An 18,302-nucleotide genomic window follows, 5' to 3' on the forward strand; every position below is an offset into this window, starting at 1 on the left:
AATTTTACTTTAGGGAAGGCCTATTTTTTTCTTGAAGGCTAAAGTTGATCAAAATTTGTTGAGTAGTGTAATTTTACAAGCTCCGAACACTTGCAACACTAATAAGCTACTAATTTACTGTTAATCAATGTGGGATCTGAGATGAGTACCCGGGAACCTATTTACCAAATTTCATCAAGATACCTCAAAATTTACTCAGCAGCAACAGCAATAGTGGCAATGGTAATTAAGGCGGTAGCGGCAGCAATGTCTGTGAGTATCAACATTAAGGTGGTACAAAAACAGCTTTCTTTATATTCTTAAAACAGAAAACACGTTGGAGTAAAGAGTTGGAAAATGTTGATAATAATAAGTGGTTCCGTATTCTTATACGCACTTACAGCGTGAAATCCAATGTTCGGGCAGAAAAACTAATGCTAATGTAGATTAGACTGGATTGAAAAAGAGTTCCAAAATACTGCCCATGAATTTTAGGATTTACAACAACAGCTACAATTGTTTTTATTGCGTCTTGGTTATTTATCACAAGACCAAATGTGTAATGACAAATTAATTACACAAATGGTCGGATTTCATGTAAGTAAGTTGGAACAAAAAATTGTTGCGACTGATTTCAGAAGGATCGACCGACCCAATATAATATAGTTACAAGCATATTAATAGCAACTGTGAAGTAGGTGGCAGCAGTGCTAATAGCAATCTAACTTAACTTTAGTGCCACTAAAGTTGGTTATTGAACTTGTTGTTTCTGTTTTTGTTGGATATGTGCAATTTGTTGTCAGTGAACGCCTAATTGAATGTGTCAAATTGGCGTGCATGTAATTACCGTACGTACAACATCAACGACGATATGTACATACGTATGTGTCGATTCTCTGTTTTGTGTTATGGAGCTTGTAATTAGCAATTGAAACTATTGAGCAACATTTAGATCTCTCAAAGTATTGATAATTTGATTATAAGTTTATTATTAAATTGATAAACTTATTATAAGTATTGATAATTTCAAGGTAATACAATATTGAATAAAGCATCCGCTTTTCTAGTCAATTACTTGGTCTTTTGTTTACAAAATGGTTTTTGACGTTTCATTATGTTTAAGGCCTCCATTAGTCATTCGCTTGTCTTGGTTTGTTACGGTCCCTTGGGTCGATTCTACGCAGGATTAACCAGTTTATTGTGAATTCGAACCCGTATCACACATCACATTGCACCAAGGAGGAGACTTTGATCCAATTTTCCGTGTTTCCTCGCGCCCTATTTCAGCAGTCATCACGAGTGATATAATTATGAACGTCACAGTATTCCACAACTCCAGACCTCTGCACTATGGGTATAGCATGTTTTGCTTTGGAAATGTGATATTGCAAAGCAACAATCTCTTTATTCGGGGCTGCAGTTGCTTCACATATCCCCAACTACGCGTGTCACAGCAGCACCGCTATGTAATCTCACCTTATCTCTTATTAATAGCTCCAGAGCATTTTATCTAACCACACCAACTTATCGAACATTTCCACGCTACATGCGCTCGGTGCAGCGCCAATAAATGAAGTGCGCATGAGCATTTTTTTTAAAAGACATGTCTTAACCCACGCTACAGTAGAGTGCATGGCGCAAAGCTTTTGACAAGTTATGATGCCAACTACATCACACACCTTTGGATCAAAGTCCGACTAGTGATTATTTCGTTACATGCAACACCTACCGACAACGATTATTAACTTCGAGAGAGCCGCAAGGCGACGGTAGTCAGCCACCAGTCTTAATATAGCGACTCAGCCGTCCAATTGTTCAGACATATGAGCTGCAATGTGCGAAGTCAGACAGCACAAGCGGTATACCGTCAATTTTCATAAATCTTCTACCTTCTCGTAAACTGAACCAGCGGCTGGCAGCTAACCCACATAATTCAGACTACTTGCCATGGCACACAGTTACCCCTGTAAGACGTCATCAAGTATATTCAGAAATTTCTCCTAAGGATTGACAGGACATTAGCATAAGCCACGACTACGTAGCCACTACCCCTTGAGTTTCGGGAACAGGTATTTGGTACTTCGATCCAAAGCAAGGGAGAAAGAGGACTTCCCTGTTGCGGAGTCACTTTCAGCTTTCTCTAGCCCATTGCGCCTAGAAATTTGCGAAAATTTCATGGCATTACTCTTCTGACTGCTACTGAAGTCCCCTCGAACTCATTTCTTACAATAGCACCTCAGAACTTGAGCGTGTTAACTCTAGTGACATACTCAGGCTTTTGAAAAGTAAAGGAAAAGTGTCTTTTTTTATTGGACATTGGGGTAGCACACTACCCTCAAATGGTCCAATGAAACCAGACTAATACTTTTCACGTGGAACCGCCGTTAGGCATATCGTCACGGAGAGAAAGGCGACTTAGACGCCACTACTTCGCATGCGCATTTCTCTGCGCTCCCTTTCAGCATGCATCAATTGCGTTATAACTATAAAGGCTATCTTGCTTACAGAACTAAATTACTAATAGAGGGTTCCTCCCAAAAACTCTGTGTACAGAGAGCCTTTCGCCGTGAAAGCGAGGGCAGAGTAACACTACGTGTTCTGCGCTTTCCAATTCAGCGGGACAGTGTGGACAGAAAGGATTCTCCTTTATTTCACGCTTAAGTAGATATTCCTTGAAACGGCCGTGCCCGCTCAATATCTGTGTGAGTTGGTACTTTAGTTCGCCGTGTTTTCGCTTGTACCATTCCACTATATTCCGAACTTGCATGAAGGTTCAGCGACCTTATCTCGATTCTTCCCACAGTTCTTGCCACCGCACTATTGTTCGTGAACTTGCGCTTTTCTTAACATCTTCAATGGTCGGCTGATTCCAATATCATACAGATCAGCCATTTCACCTGAGAGTAGATCTACTGGGATTTCCCTAGTTTGGTTTTTTTTCTATTTTGAAAGAAGTTAGAACTCGTCAACAAATAAACCATCTTTCAGGAGGTCGTTGACTTTTTCCTGGTAATAGTGCGGTCGCAAAACGTCGAGGTGATGTGATTGCAGGGCAGCCCGATTTCTTTGTTATTAAAAATGTTTGCAAACAAATTCTCTAAATGCTTTAAATACCAAAGTATTCCAGTAAATCTTCAGCCTAAATGTAGAACAGGATTAAAATAGCAGATTATTTTAATAACATAAGAAAATTGTCACAAATTTGTAATGTAATCAACTTCATTACATACATAATGAACAGTTAGTTAAATTTTTAAAACGTGAATGGAAAAACAATTAAGAAGAGCATTTTATTAAGGGTCTCGATAAAAGAACAACGCTGAATTACACAACTTTGTACATGATTTGCATATTTTTAGGCGCTAATTACATGGAAATGGAACGTTGTGGGAATGTTTATACGTTTCCTATGCGCCTGGGAAGAGAAGTTAGCACCATTACAAATATTGTAATGAGCAGACATAGAAAGGATAGCACGACATAGCGTAATGCCATTTTAAAATTAAAAAAGGACGTGTGGCACTCGGGGACTGCCGCGGTAAAGCTATTGCATATTATCAACATATGCAATTTTAATATTTATGCAACATTTTGTTTTCTTTGATATTAATTCAAGTTTTGTCTTAAACTTTAACTTTAACTTTATTTTTAACTTTAACTTTAACTTTATGATAGAGATCCAATTTTATGTATTTGGCCTGTTGCTAACACCGAACCTTTTTCGAACCTTTTTTGACAAATATCCGTTACGGTTTTTTTTGACTTAATCGCCAAGCCCGCGATAAAATCTATGCAATAGCTTAAAAATTTGTATAGTACATAAATACATGGATTTTAATGAAAACAAACAAAGAAAATTAGAAGAAAACTGAAATAATGTATTCGAGTGCTGCCTGAAAATAGGCAAATTGGTGAACAGACGAACCTCGAATTTAGATTTGTTTATTACTACGCTTTATACAGAATGTTTAAACTGACGGAAATTAGTTCATTTATTAATTGCTGTTTTTTCGTCTAAACCATTTTAGCAGTCTGGCAACAAAATGCGTTATATGTATGTAGGTTACATCTTGTTGCTTCGCTCATTGTAGTAACTGCAAAATACAAAGGCTTATGAGAATGTAGCCGACGAGTTCAGTTCTTTTCCGGATATGAATGACGCACTCCGCCATCGAAACGGAAAAAACACTCCAAAAGTATAGACGAGTGTTACATTTATTTATTTATTTATTAATTTATTTAATAGTCTACAAATTGTGCAATTTAAACAGACTAAATAGCAAATAGCAGTACATTTACAAATATTATGTCTTATACAAAACGAATGTGCAGTGTAAAACATTAAGTAAACGATCTTAAGAGTTATAGTTACATATTTGATATTAAGAGGTGAGATGTATAATTATATGCGCGATAATTTAAATAAATAACTCAACTTTACAAGAGGGTATGAGTTTTGTATGCGTATGCTCAGTAAGGGGCAGACGAAGGTGTTCAGAAGGGAGCTGACGCGAATTGCTCAGAAAGGAGCTGATTGCCTAGTAGGGGCTAACGAAAGGTGCTCAGAAGGCAGCTGACGCGACCCGCTCAGAAAGAGCTGCTATATTATACATACAAAAAATGGAGTAACCGTAAGTTATAGTTAGTTTTTTGAAATATGTATACATATATACTAATTTAACTCAAATAAAATACACCTCTTTATTTTGAAAAGCGAGTCCGACGTATCAAAATTACTATAATGCTTGTTAAAATCCAGGCACAAACAACGAAGAGCTTCGTGCATTTCGAAATTCGACCTACATGTGCTCAAAAAAAGCGGATGCAAATGCCTTGATAGCCTCATGGGAACATTAAATTTGATCTCGCTAAGTAAAAACGGGCTATTCACCGTTCCACTCAATAATTTCACCATAAACAACACACCAAGCATTTCCCGACTGTTGTAAGAGGGAAGATTTCTTGTTGGATCCCATGCCAAATGACTCAAAGCAAAAAGTAGGAATTGTTTTTGAACCGATTCAAGCTTGTCACGAAAGACTTTTTCCGGAAATGAATCGGGTACGTTCCTTAAGTATCACCTAACTGGCACTAACTCGAGTGTAAGGGAAAGGGTTTTAGATCCAGCTATAAAGGGTTACACAGCTATTAGATCACAAAACAGCAAGTAGGATAGCTCCCAGAAAGCTTAAAGTATTTGCCAAAAGTTTATATTTTATAAGAAAGGTTAAAGTTCTTGGATTTAGACTATAGATAAGAAGAAATAAAATAGCATCTAAAAAGCTTATAGGATTTTCCAAAAAGGCGAAGTTTACGTTTGAAAACAAAGGTCGATCTTGATTTTTGATGGGGTTTTTCAGTTTGGCCGTCGGGCGAAAATTCTGGTAGCACTAAGGGCACATTCAGTCTGTAGGAGGTCCTCAAGGATCGGCATGTACAACCTAGTAGCTGAACTGATGTTCCGGTTCAGAATTTATTCATGTCGACAAGCCTACCGAGGAAGGTCAGAGGAAGGCCGAGGAAGGTAAGAAACTGCCACTAAGGTAAAAGTGGCAGGTGGAGGAACACTTGAACTCCCTTAGTTACCTGGCGACACTTGTACGAAAGAGCGCAATACGCCCCGGTGATGATGCTGAACTTACGACGCATTTTTTAAGGCCAGGGATAACAATACGATCATTATTTTCCAGCACTTGCATGCACATACATATAATCAATGGGGATTGAAAGATTTATAGTTCCAGAAGAAAATGGACTAAATTTAAACAACCCAGCTTCACAGTACACCTGGTACGCGGTTACTTGGTGGTCCTTTCTCGCGGGTCTTGAAAACGTTTATGAGGGACCGTATCCTCTAGTTGAGATTTCAGAAATTATTCTTCCACGCCCCAGCGGATGTCATTACGCCTTTCGGCCATCAATTTCTTATTTCTATGTAATCGTTTATTTTATCGCTTTCAGCTTATGATAACTTTTTCCATCACGTGTTACGCTCATACATAACGCGTACGTCCCTTCTGGAGCTGCATCACCGCAGTTGCTGTTAGGAAGCCTATATTTTACAATATTTTCGTCATCAGCGGAACGGAATTAGTGAGAAAGACATATACCACCAGCGCGCGGTTATAGCGTACTGTTTACGATTGCTCTGAGAAACCAATCGCAAGAGCGGAGTAAAGAAATAAGCAACGGGAAGAGCTGCTTGATGTGTTTTCCTTCTTCTCTATAGAAGCAGGCGCGTATGCTGGTTGCCACAAGAGGTGGTCCAAATTGATATTGGAATCTAACGAAGCGTGTACATACAGGACGTAAACAGCTTTATAACACTGCCTTCAATCACATTGTAGTAGATTTGTTTTTATTGTTTTTTTGTGTTCAACGAAATCCCACCTGGAGTTATTATATCATGAAAGCAGAATTTTGCGACTGCAGTACCAAAGTCTACTTCCTTGTCCGTCTTTTCGCGTTTAAGTCACTACACACGATTCTGATGTTGGGGCGAGGAATTGTTATACCAAGTTACAAGTTATCGCCCAAAATTATATCTTTTAACCCCCTCTAACCCGTCCAAAGCGCCTAAGAATCTCTTTTTATATACTGAGACAATTTTTTTTTCATATAAACAACAAACAACAAATATAATTTAATTAAAAATCTAGGAAAAAAAATATGACTTAAAAAAGCTTCAATGCTTACTTAACAAAGTTTAACTAAAATCAATTTGCTCCTTTGGCATTAAGAAATAATGATATGTCCTTAAAACTCTTTGATGTCTATGCGGAGGAAATGGAAGGTGGAAATATTCAAAACAAAACAAAATCTCAGTAACTGCCTAGTGAAGGAAATAATAACAACAAGTAAGGAAGTCTAAGTTCGGGTGAAACCGAATATTACACACCCAGCCGTACACTTGCAATGCTTTTGTTGTTTGTTTTGTGTGCTTAATAGTGTTACAAGGCTGCGCAATAATACACATACATATGATTCTATTCTGAACTAATTTTTTCTTGAGTTTTGGCTCCCGAAACATAGAAAATTGCTTAGTCATAAGGGGCGGTGCCACGCCCATTTTTTAAAATTTGAAGTTTTTTCCTATTTAAATAAATCCACTTGGGAAATTAAATATCATTGATATAAAGCTCTTTTTGCAAAGATAGTTTATTTTATTCGTCCACGACTCTTTTAAAAATCGTTTATATAAAAGTGGGGATAGTCCTCAACCGATTTCGTTAATTTTACTTCAAAACATTCCTTGTAGTAACTGCAAACTCTCTGATGAATTTTGTTACGATAGATTTAACGATTTTTGATTTATGATTAATAATATTTGTGAAATTGATTTTATCACAAGTAGGCGGTGCCACGCCCATTTAAAAAAATTTTTCAACATTCTATGTGTATTGTTTACTAAATAATCAGGCTTTTTGTGTTTTCCAAAATGTTATATATATAAAAAGTGGGCGTGAGTATCATCCGATTTCTGTAATTTTCAATACCAATCTATTCTGGGTCCAGATAAGCTCGGGTACCAAATTTGGTGAAGATATCTCAATATTTACTCAAGTTATCATGTTAAAGGACAGACGGATAGACGGACGGACGGATATGGCTCAATTAAATTTTCTATATCTATCTCGATGCCTTTATACCTATACAGCCAACCGTTATCCAACCAAAGTTATAATACCCTATGTACAAGTACAGCTGGGTATAAAAATGAAAAGCACATAAACAACAACATCAGTAGCCCTGTAACAAGGCATTTTTCCGTTTGTTTGTATCCTTTTATGCGTGGCTAGAAAAATCGTTGCCTTACATGTACAAAGCAAAAAGAAAATATTGCACAATGTGAGAGGGTTAAAAGTCACAAAAGTATGAGCGGCATTGAAAACAATCTTTTCCTCATTGTTATTGAATTTTTGTTTATCGAATGTTTTGTTTTCGAATTTAACTTTTTCTTACCTTTCTACACTTTATTTTCTTATTGCATTGTTATCTGTGCCAGAGGCGGATTCCAAACTTGCTAACGGTAGGGGGTAGCCTTCGTTCTGGAAAAGACCTGAATTATGAAGATTTGATAATGTATTTTCTTTAATGGTTTTAATAAATTAAGAACTAAAAACATATTTTCTGCGTGAAAAAACTAATACATATTTAAACTCATATGGCAACCCCACCCAAAGTATTTGTTTTGTAAAACTATATGAAATACATTTTCAGCATTAAGGTTAGGTTGCCTACTTTTACTTCAAACCTTAATTATATGAACCATGACGCAATAAGAGCAGACAAAATGAAGTCGCATAAAAATATACTACACTAATACCTTTTCGAAACATGAATTTGGAAAGATACTACTACCCTTAATGAGATGACTGCCGATCTCTATCAATATCATTAAGTTTCGCATGAATATCTTGAAGACTTGTAACAAGAAAACTCGGAATTGATGGTATAGGGTCCTAAGACCCAACATTAATCTATGTAAACCGTAAAGCATTTAAGTAGGCTCATTGAGCAGAAAGATTTGGCTGGTGAAAAAATATATAGCGGAAAAGGTTGTACAGCAAGTTGCTTCATTAAATCAGAGCTTATAGATTTGGCTTATCGCAACTTTATTTCAAACAGCTCTGACTATCCCTGGAAACGTTAGGACAAACATGAAATACTCACAACCGTATGATCAAACCAGAAATACATTGTTTTGACTTTATCTATGTACCCACCCGCCTCTCCGCTGCGTAACCCTTTTCCTCCCTTATTTCCTCTCCTCTCTGCATTTCCCAGTTTACCTTATTCAGCTCATTCAATTTCTGTATCCCTTTCATTATTTTTTTAAATTTTTCCGCTTTTTCACTTACTTTTCCGGCTCTTGCTTCTGCCCAAGTCTCTCTCTCACTATTACTCTTAATCTTATCGTTATTCTTCATCTTCCTGTTGTCCCATTATCTTTATTCTCACCTTTAATCTCACTCTCCATCTTTCTCTTACTTTCTTTCTTTCCCAATTTCCTCAAAAAAGCAAAATAGTAGCAAAATTTTATCCTCCCTTCATTGGAGAATTATGGCATATTTGCGTCGTGCCCCTTTTAAATTTTCCTACCAATTGGCGGGACGGGACCTACTTGTTTTATACCGTCTCCAAACGACATCTACAAGGCAGATGAGTTTTCGCTCACAGCTTTTCATAGCAGAAATACACTCGGAGTGCTTGCCAAACACTGCCGAGGCGCGACCCCGATTAGAACATTTTTTTTAGTAGGTAGGCGGAGCACGCTACCACCACACCACGACGGCCGCCATTCCGGGTTAACTGTTAAGCTAGTGAGCTTCCTCTACCCGGTGTAGCAACCACACAACTCTACCTAACCGATGTATAATTAATTCCTTTTTGAACATCAAATTAGATTTATTGTCCGCGGGGGGCAATGACCCCTCGCTAGCTTACCTACGATTGCCTAAAACGCAAAATTGCACATACAAAAAGCCTTAAATTTAACTTTAGCATTGTAAACATGTCAGACCTTTGATTGCCGCCGGAAGTGCTTTGAATATAAAGTGGCGTAGGCAAATCCGACGATGGAAATTTAAAAAAATAAATGGTGAGGGTGATTTGATTGTTAAATAAAATTGGTATATGAGTACCTATTCCTACTAAAAAATCAATCACGTTTTATGTTTACTCTTTTATTATTACACCTTATAACTGCTGTTTTTTTGTTTGTATTGGGGATATTGGCATTACTACTAAATTGGAATCAAGGGCTTTAAATTGTTTACACAAGGGATTTAAAGCTATTTATTCAGAGATTTATTTCATTAAATTTCACATTTTCAATAACCGTCTAGACAACCAAAATGACTGAATTGGGTGTAAGAATCTGTGCAAATTTTATAAAAGTACATTAACCGTTTCTTCACTCGTTCGTCTGAAGTTAGTTAGAGCTCCCAAAACATGGCAATCCATTAGCGTGGTCAACTTTTAAAAAATTAACGGGGCACCCCGTAAAAACATTCTTTATTTAAAAACACTGATTGTGTATATTTTTTGTGAAGTTTTTAGAGGTCGCTATCGAAGTTTAAACTTTCGAAAAAGCATTTTAATAATATAATGATAAAACAGCGAAAACAAACGCAAATTACATTTTTTTTCCAGAAGTTCGGCTTATAATCTTACCTAAGTTATTTTGGGAGAAAAAAACATCTAAAAGTTAATTGTGATGGCTGAATGGTTATAGCAGCGGCGCCTAAACGTTGCCGATGAAGGAATTTAGCAGTTCCCGAAATGGATCTATACAACGAGCTTTGGCAGTTGTCTAAATTTTTTCTTTCTTCTATTCTAATTTAATAATTTTTTCAATTAAGAAAAAATGTACATATCATAACAATAATAATGACAAAATAATTATTGTTAGGCCTTGAGCCCGATTCGAAGCCGCGATCTTACAAATCAGTAGGCCGATATAACAACAAAAATAGTTAATTGTAAATAGTACCGTAAAAGGACCAAAACTCAAACCTCGGTAGCGACCTCTAAACATTCTTCAGAAAAATTGAGAAAAATACTGAAATAGTTTATTAGGATAGAGAACTACTTGAGATGGAGCCCTGCCAAAAAATCAAAAAAAAAAAATTTCACCCGTATAAGGACCACCCTAATGCCTTTCATTTCTCCTTATTTCTGTTACATCTCCCTTCCAAAGAAACGAAAATTTCGTAAAACTTGTTTTCTTTCCCATAAGACCTGACATGAGAAAGAAAAACGTTTCTAAAAGAATCGAAACACGAGTTGGAAAGATGCCTCCAATTCATTAAAGAATTTCTTATAAGATATTTTTTACGGAAAACATTCCTACGCCGCCCTGTGAAAGCTGAGCATGAAGTAATTGGACGATTCCATCTCGTCGTCCTACAAACAGCTAACACAACTAAGGCTGTCCACTATATAAAGGCATAAGGGCGGGCTTCAATTTGGGAGTGCCCAGCGAACACTTCAATTACAATGAGCAGAAGAATTTCACTGCAGCCGTAGTGAGGTCGAAATGTGCTCCGCTTACTACACCGAACATCCTAGCTTGAACTCCCAAGCAAAGCAACATCAGAAAAAAGCTTTTTCAATTAGAAGAAAGTTTTTCTAAACGTGATCGCCCATCGGCAGTGATTTGGCAAACACTCCGAGTGCATTTCCGCCATGAAAAGCTTTTCAACAAAAACCCATCTGTATTGTAGATGCCGTTCGGAGTCGGCGTAAAACATGTAGATCGCATACATGTAGATTGTAGGAAAAACTAAACAGTAGCACGACGCAAATTGGTGGCGAGCCTCTCACATAAATCTCTTGGGAGGTATATCGCGCCTTTTATTTATTTATTTAGATGAACATCAGCAAGCCCTCACAGTTCCATTAAGTGCTTGCATTTAACAACTGCATAGAAATACTTGTTTTGCTGGGATTCAAAGAGTTGTACTTTAATTGTGCTTGTTACCCAAACGTACCGGATCTGCATCCGGCAAAGGACCATCAACATCAATAACACTCCCCAAAACCTTCGGTCGTTATTGCTACAAAAACAACGACAGTAACTTAATTTACTGATTCGAGGTCCACTTGACCGAATGCAAGGTGCAATTGATCAACGGAATTTTATAGTCTACATTGTTGGCCACTTTCGGTTCGCAAGTACCCGCGAGAGGAGCTCACCGTGATCCCTACGTTAGCAAGTTTATCAGACTCCTTTCCCATATAGATTTCCAACAGCATCAGAACTCTAATAATTGGGAAATGCATATCCGAACTATTTAAAACGAAACTCAGCTTTCTCTTCTGGTAGCTGTGTTCCACCCCTTCCCACTTACTGCAGTACTGGAAATTTGCAGTTTCCATAAGGTTAGACCAGAGAGAGATATATGTGTTAGAAGCGTTAGTTCCACATTGCAATGTCATGGGTTGATTTCGAATAAATAAGAGTCTAACCAATTACAGTTGTGCCAGAGTGATGCGCGTCTCCCTGGGAAGTCTGCTTTCCTCAACTGCGAATTTCTGGTTTTGAACACTAAGAACGGGCTAGGCTGGGTATTTTTTGGCGTTTGAATTTGCCATCGCATCGTTGTTGGTTTTGTTGTAGCAATGCTTCGCCCCACCTAATAGCTACGACCGATCACAAATTGTCATCAATATCCTCTAACGGGAGTCCAAAGAAACTTGCTGTTTCAACAGGGGTGGACCATAATGAAAGGGGTTTAGAGGAGTTGGTTCCACATTACAACTAAAGAGATAGTTGGTGTCATGTGGGGACATATTGCAAGCGGGGCATACATTTTGTATGTCGGGGTTGATTCTGGATAGGTAAGAGTTTAACCTGTTACAGTATCCAGAACGAAGTTGAGATAGAGTGACTCGCATTTCCCTGGGGAGTATGCGTTCCTCTTCCGCAAGTTTTGGGTACTGTTCTTTGAGTACTGCATTCACCGGGCAATTCCTGGCACAAAGGTCCGACGCCTGTTTGTGGAGTTCACCAAGGACCTGCTTGTGTTTTTTTGCTTCATACGGCTGAGTTCTCAGCTGTCATATTTCCTCAAAATGCTTACGGAGATGACTCCATAAGCCCCTAGGCGGTGTTGGCTAATCAATCAGATGTCCGTTGGGATACCTCGGTTTCTGGGTATTCAACATGAACTGTTTTGTTAGCATCTCATGTCTCTACCTGATGGGGAGTATTCTCGCCTCATTATGTAGATGGTGTTGTGGGGACATAAGAAGACAGCCCGTGGCGATTCTGACAGCAGTATTTTGGCAGGTCTGTAGCTTCTTCCAGTGGATAGTTTTTATGCTTGGCGACCATATAGGGGACCCGTAGCACGCAATCGGCTGGACAATTGCTTTGTATGTGGTAATGAGCGTTTCTTTGTCTTTTCCCCAAGTACTGCCAGCAAGGGATTTGAGGATTTTATTACTGCTCTGGATTTTCGGAACAATTGCGGCTGCGTGCTCACCAAAATGTAGATCCTGATCAAAGGCACACCCAAGAGTTTGGGGTGTAGGACAGTCGGTAGCGTAGTGCCATCGACGTGGATGTTCAAAATGGTCGACATTTGAGACGTCCATGTTGTAAATAAAGTCGCGGAGGATTTAGTCAGTGATAATGCCAGGTTTCGCGATGCGAAAAAACTGGAGAGATCAGGGAGGTAGCCGTTTATTCTGTTGCAAAGTTCATCGATCTGTGGGCCTGCGCCTGTCGCCATTATTGTGCAGTCATCGGCGTAGGAAACGATAGTAACTCCTTCTGGTGGGGAAGATAGCTTAGATATGTAGAAATTAAATAAAAGTGGGGATAGGGCACCACCCGTGGCACTCGTTGTTTAATTTTTTTTGGTTTTGATGATTCATTTCTAAGTTGCACCGATGCCTGCCGACCACCCAGACAATTTGCGGTCCACCTTTTAAGACATGGGGAAGGGTATACCCTTCCAGGTCTTGCAGTAACGTGCCATGGTTGACCGTATCAAAAGCTTTTGATAGGTCTAGCGCAACGAGTACTGTTCTATGGTGGGTGTTTTGATTTAATATTGACTCGTTGGCCTCACTATGTAGATAGTGTTCGGGGGTCATAAGGAGACACCCGGTGGCAGTTCTGATTGCAGCATTTTGACAGGTCTGTAGTCTTTTCCAGTGTGTATTTTTACGACCAGGCGAGCAGACTGGTGACGCGTAGCTCATGAGCGGTCGGTCAATTGCTTTGTATGTGGCTAGCAACGTTTCTTTATATTTTTCCCATGTTCTGCCGGCAAACGACTTTAGGATTTTGTTGCGACTTTGGACTTTAGCAACAATCTCGGTGGCATGAGCCTTGACGGTTAGAGTATTATCGAACGTTACCCTTAAGGTCTTTGGGTGACTGACAGTCGGTAGTGTGACACCATCGACGCGTACGTACAATATTTGCGACATCTGTTCCTTCCACGCCGTAAAGAGAGTGGCCGTGGATTTTGTCGGTGATAATGCCAAGTAGCGTGAGGTGATGAAACCCGAAAGATCGAAGAGATATTTTATAAACTAATTCATCAGTTGAAGGGCCATGTCCTGTAGCCATAATCGTGCAGTCTTCAGTATAGGAAATGATTGTAACTCCTTCTGGTGGGGAAGGGAGTTTTGATATGTACAAATTAAATAGAAGCGGGGATAGGACACCACCCTGAGGCACCCCCCGTTTAATTTTTCTAGGTTTAGAAATATCGTTCTGAAATTGAACCGATGCCTGCCGACCACTCAGATAATTAGCGGTCCATTTTTTAAGACAAGCATGAAGGTGAGAGCCTTCTATATATTGGAGTAGCGCACCGCGGTTGACTGTGTCAAAAGCTTTTGACAGGTCAAGTGCCATGAGCCCCGTGCTTTGATGGGGTTTTTACTGATTTCATCCGTAATTAATCTGAATGTTAATGGTAGTGAGCGCTGTGGTGGTGCTGTGCATTTTAAGGAAGCCATGTTGGTGCGTGGCTAGGCGAATATTTGCGTAAAATGAGGGAGCAGAACGGTTTCCAATGTCTTAGCTACTGGCGAAATGGGTGATATCGGTCGCTAAGACTCGCCTTAGTTAGCTGGTTTGTCAGGCTTTAGTAGCGGAATTATCCTTGCCATTTTCCATTTTTTCGGGAATTACGAAGGATTCCAGTGACAGGTTCGCCAAGGTGTTTGAGTATTGGCATGGCTATTTCGTCGGGGCCTATCGATTTGGAGGGCTTGGCCTTGCGGACGGCTTCTTCAACCACCTCCCTGAGTTGGCGAGACAACTTTTACGTGGAAAAAAATTACCTATTGGGAAAATTGCCGTGAATTTGCCATACTTTCTCCGTGAAACAAAAAAATTTGCCACCCTCAGAAAACCACCATAGCTATCAGCTAGGAAAATAATTCTTGCACACCAATTTGCCGAAAAAAAAATTCTAATTTTTTTATGGTGCACCGCCAACTTCAATGAAGTTAGAGTGCCACTTTTCGAAAACCACCTTAGAGAACAGTTAGGAGAATAATTCTTGCACGTGAATTTGCCGTAAATTTGACGTAGATAAGTGCCATATTTTGTAAATTCGGAAAAAAAATTAAAAATTTTTTTTATGGTGCACCGTATGGTAAGTGGCATATTTTATTTTTATAGTTACAGCTTTTTGATATAATTTTCTATGAGCTATCTGTCAAAAAAGCTGCAGCTAAATATGAAATCTATTTTATTTTGAGTATAACTATGTGCCATAGTCTTTGCATGTTCCTTCATAAACCATTCCAATGCTTAAAATATGAGTTACATATATATTGTACGTCTGAGCAGCAAGTTTATGATGACCTGGGCATCACTAGCGAAAGATTTTTGTATTTGAGTTAGGTAGAAAGCTATGCAAATTTTCTGTTTTTATGATCAAAAGAGTGTGTCAGGATGGAGCGTCCGCAACGTGGGAAACACCCATACGCAATGATAAATAGATGAAAAAAAAAACAGTAGCGATCCTGTTCATCTTTTGAATCAGCAATTAAGGAAAAACACGCTGACGCCAATGTCTAGTATTGTACACATTGTTTACTATATAGTTTAGCAGCTTAAGTTGAGCTTATGTTGCGAATAGAGTGGAAGGCAGAGGACTAGGCAGTCGTATGTCATATAATGAAGTAATTGATGTTCGGAGTTTTTTCAAAATTTGCCCGAAATCCTGAATCACAAAAGGAAGTGTAGTTAAGTACGAAAATAAAAAAATGTAGTTAGGTTTTGCTCCTTTTTTAGCAGGAGATTTTCATTTTAAAAATTTAATGTACAAACGATGGTACAATTACCATGTAGAAGCAGAGGTGAAAATGCAACCCTGGTGTGTATTTTGTTGTTGCCGACCTTACATAAAATGGCAATCTTCCTTTCAATTTCTTCTGTCAAAATTGATGTATTAACAGAAATTACACTTTATTTATTCCGAAAAAAATCCCTACTTGTAGCTGTAAAGAAAACGCTTTTTATGAATTCCGGAGAAAATTTGTATGCTGAACTACGAGACAAAAATTGTAATGAGGTAGGGAAAATACTATCTCGAAATGATCGTGAATTTAGTGTTCAGATGATTGCTAATGCACAGGATGCATCGATGCAGAATATGAAACGGTTTTGTAGACGCTACCAGCGTTATTGGTACAGAAGCAGACTGTAGCAGTTTACAACCATTGCTGAACTAATTCGTAATAAATTGGACGACTTTGAATTTTCCGATGATCTTACCGCTGAACAAGAATTTATGATGTGCGAAGATATATAAAAGGTTAGTGCCTATATTGAGGATATGATAGCTGAAAAAGGTGTTCTACGAAATGTTTTACGTTTAATAACAACGCAATGTGCTGCGGCTTCCGGAATTAAGAGAAGGTGAATTTTATATCACAGTCATTGTAAATACCCGATGTTAAGAATATCTTTATTTGAAGGATTTAAATTATTACAAGCGTGATCTGGTGCATGTATATAATCTTCATGTTTTGCTTAAAATAAGCAACTTGGAGAAGGCGAGGCTTTTGTATACTCAGTCCGAATCGCGTGCATATGCAGTATTACGTATTTCGTTTGTACAACGGGATGAATAAGCTTTTTTATTAAATTTCTATACATTAATTTATAGACTCTTAATTTAACTGTTGACGATGTGATCGAAGTGGAACCGAAAGATATAGCCTATATATATGTTCATTATGGAGTTCATTAAAGAGTCAAATCAATAATCTACCGGGCCCAACTTTTGAAGATTTTCAAGGTCAATTGATTGGTGTTGGTGGTCGTCATAATTAGTCTACCCCAATCGAAGGTTCAGCTCTAAGCATTCTTTTGATTGGTGTTGGTTGTGGTCATAATTAGTCTACCCCAATCGAAAATTCAGCTCTAAGCATTCCTCGAGTAGTTTTAATATTTTTCATTGGCGGTACGTTTGCGGAAATCTCAGCGTTAAGATTTCTTTCGCAACAGGAGGATAAAAATGTTGAATTTGTTATAGCAACAAAACAACAAATATTATAAATAAGCATATTTATATTGATTGCAAAATAATAAAATATACTAGAATAATATATTTTTTGTTTTGTTTTTATGTAAAATTTTATATGTTAATAGCAATATAAAACTAATAATAATAAAACTAAGAACAACAATACATAAAAATAATATATTGTAATAATATTAATAACGGAGTACGGAAGATCGCTACGTGAGCGTTGGGTACGCCCATATTAGTGGCGTGGCAACCGTCTTCCCGTTTGGCGAGAAAAATTTTCCTTACGTATCTGCTGGCCATATCCCATCTGCCAATTCTGCAGGTGATCGTATTGATGACACCACCCAGGGATATATAGCCTAGTAAAATATCCATCTTCCTCGGGGTCAAAATCCTATCCAATGCGAAGAAATGCCAACCTCACCTACCTGTAGCGAATCCTGTTTCTTTAACAGCTGAGGTTCTGGCGACCCCAAGTTCCTCATGGATATAGGGGGTGGCAGGGCGGATGGCCTAGGTTTCATGTGGTCTTACGAAATCGTTCCCGAGATGGTCGGGTACTAAATGGTGCTTGTTACCGGAGCGTACCGGATCTGCATCCGGCAAGGGACCATCAACATCGATAACACTCCCCTAAGGCCTTCGGGGAGTGTCCTTATCGCTACAACAATAACAATGACGTAGTTGATGAGCAGAAAATGCAGTATTATCCTCAAAATCGGTTAATTCCAATTATAAAGATTTGCGTACATGGTAAGCAACAGTGAATTCTTCCTTATTTTAGTTATTGTTTCGGATTTGTTTGTGTAATCTATTTGGAGCTTCCACACAAAATGTTTTACAAAAACTTATTTCCGTGTAAAAAGAAATCCTATTGTATTAATTAGTAAATTATTTGAAAAAAACTGCAAAATATTAAATTTTCACAACAAATGTAAATAAACAAAAAATGTAAACAAAGTTTGACAATCTATGGCCAGCCTCGAATGAAAAAACATGTAAAATGCAACTCTGATGCTTTTACCTGGTACTTGTACCATGGTACAAACCAATGTTCATTCTATTACTTTTTAGCAGGAGATTTTCATTTTAAAAATGTAATACATAAGCCAATGTTCCTTCTATTACTCATTTTATCTAGGGAGCTTCACACGCACTTTATAAAAACGTGCTTTTTATTTTTACGAACTTATTCCTCAATGAAAATAAATGAAACACGTATTAATGTAAGCACTAATCATGTTTCTTACTTCTTAAATTTTCTTCTTAAATATTATAAATGTGTTAAAAGTAGCAGGACTAAAATAA

The 18,302-nt window shown here is 38.1% G+C and overlaps 1 pseudogene; it reads left to right on the forward strand.

Annotated features, from left to right (window-relative positions):
* Window positions 1-219: 219 nt before the first annotated feature.
* Window positions 220-17,020, forward strand: LOC137235669 (vacuolar protein sorting-associated protein 33A-like; annotated as a pseudogene).
* Window positions 17,021-18,302: the final 1,282 nt, after the last annotated feature.

This window comes from Eurosta solidaginis, unplaced genomic scaffold (assembly GCF_040869045.1).
Source record: "Eurosta solidaginis isolate ZX-2024a unplaced genomic scaffold, ASM4086904v1 ctg00001046.1, whole genome shotgun sequence".
NCBI classification, from domain to species: Eukaryota; Metazoa; Arthropoda; class Insecta; order Diptera; family Tephritidae; genus Eurosta; species Eurosta solidaginis.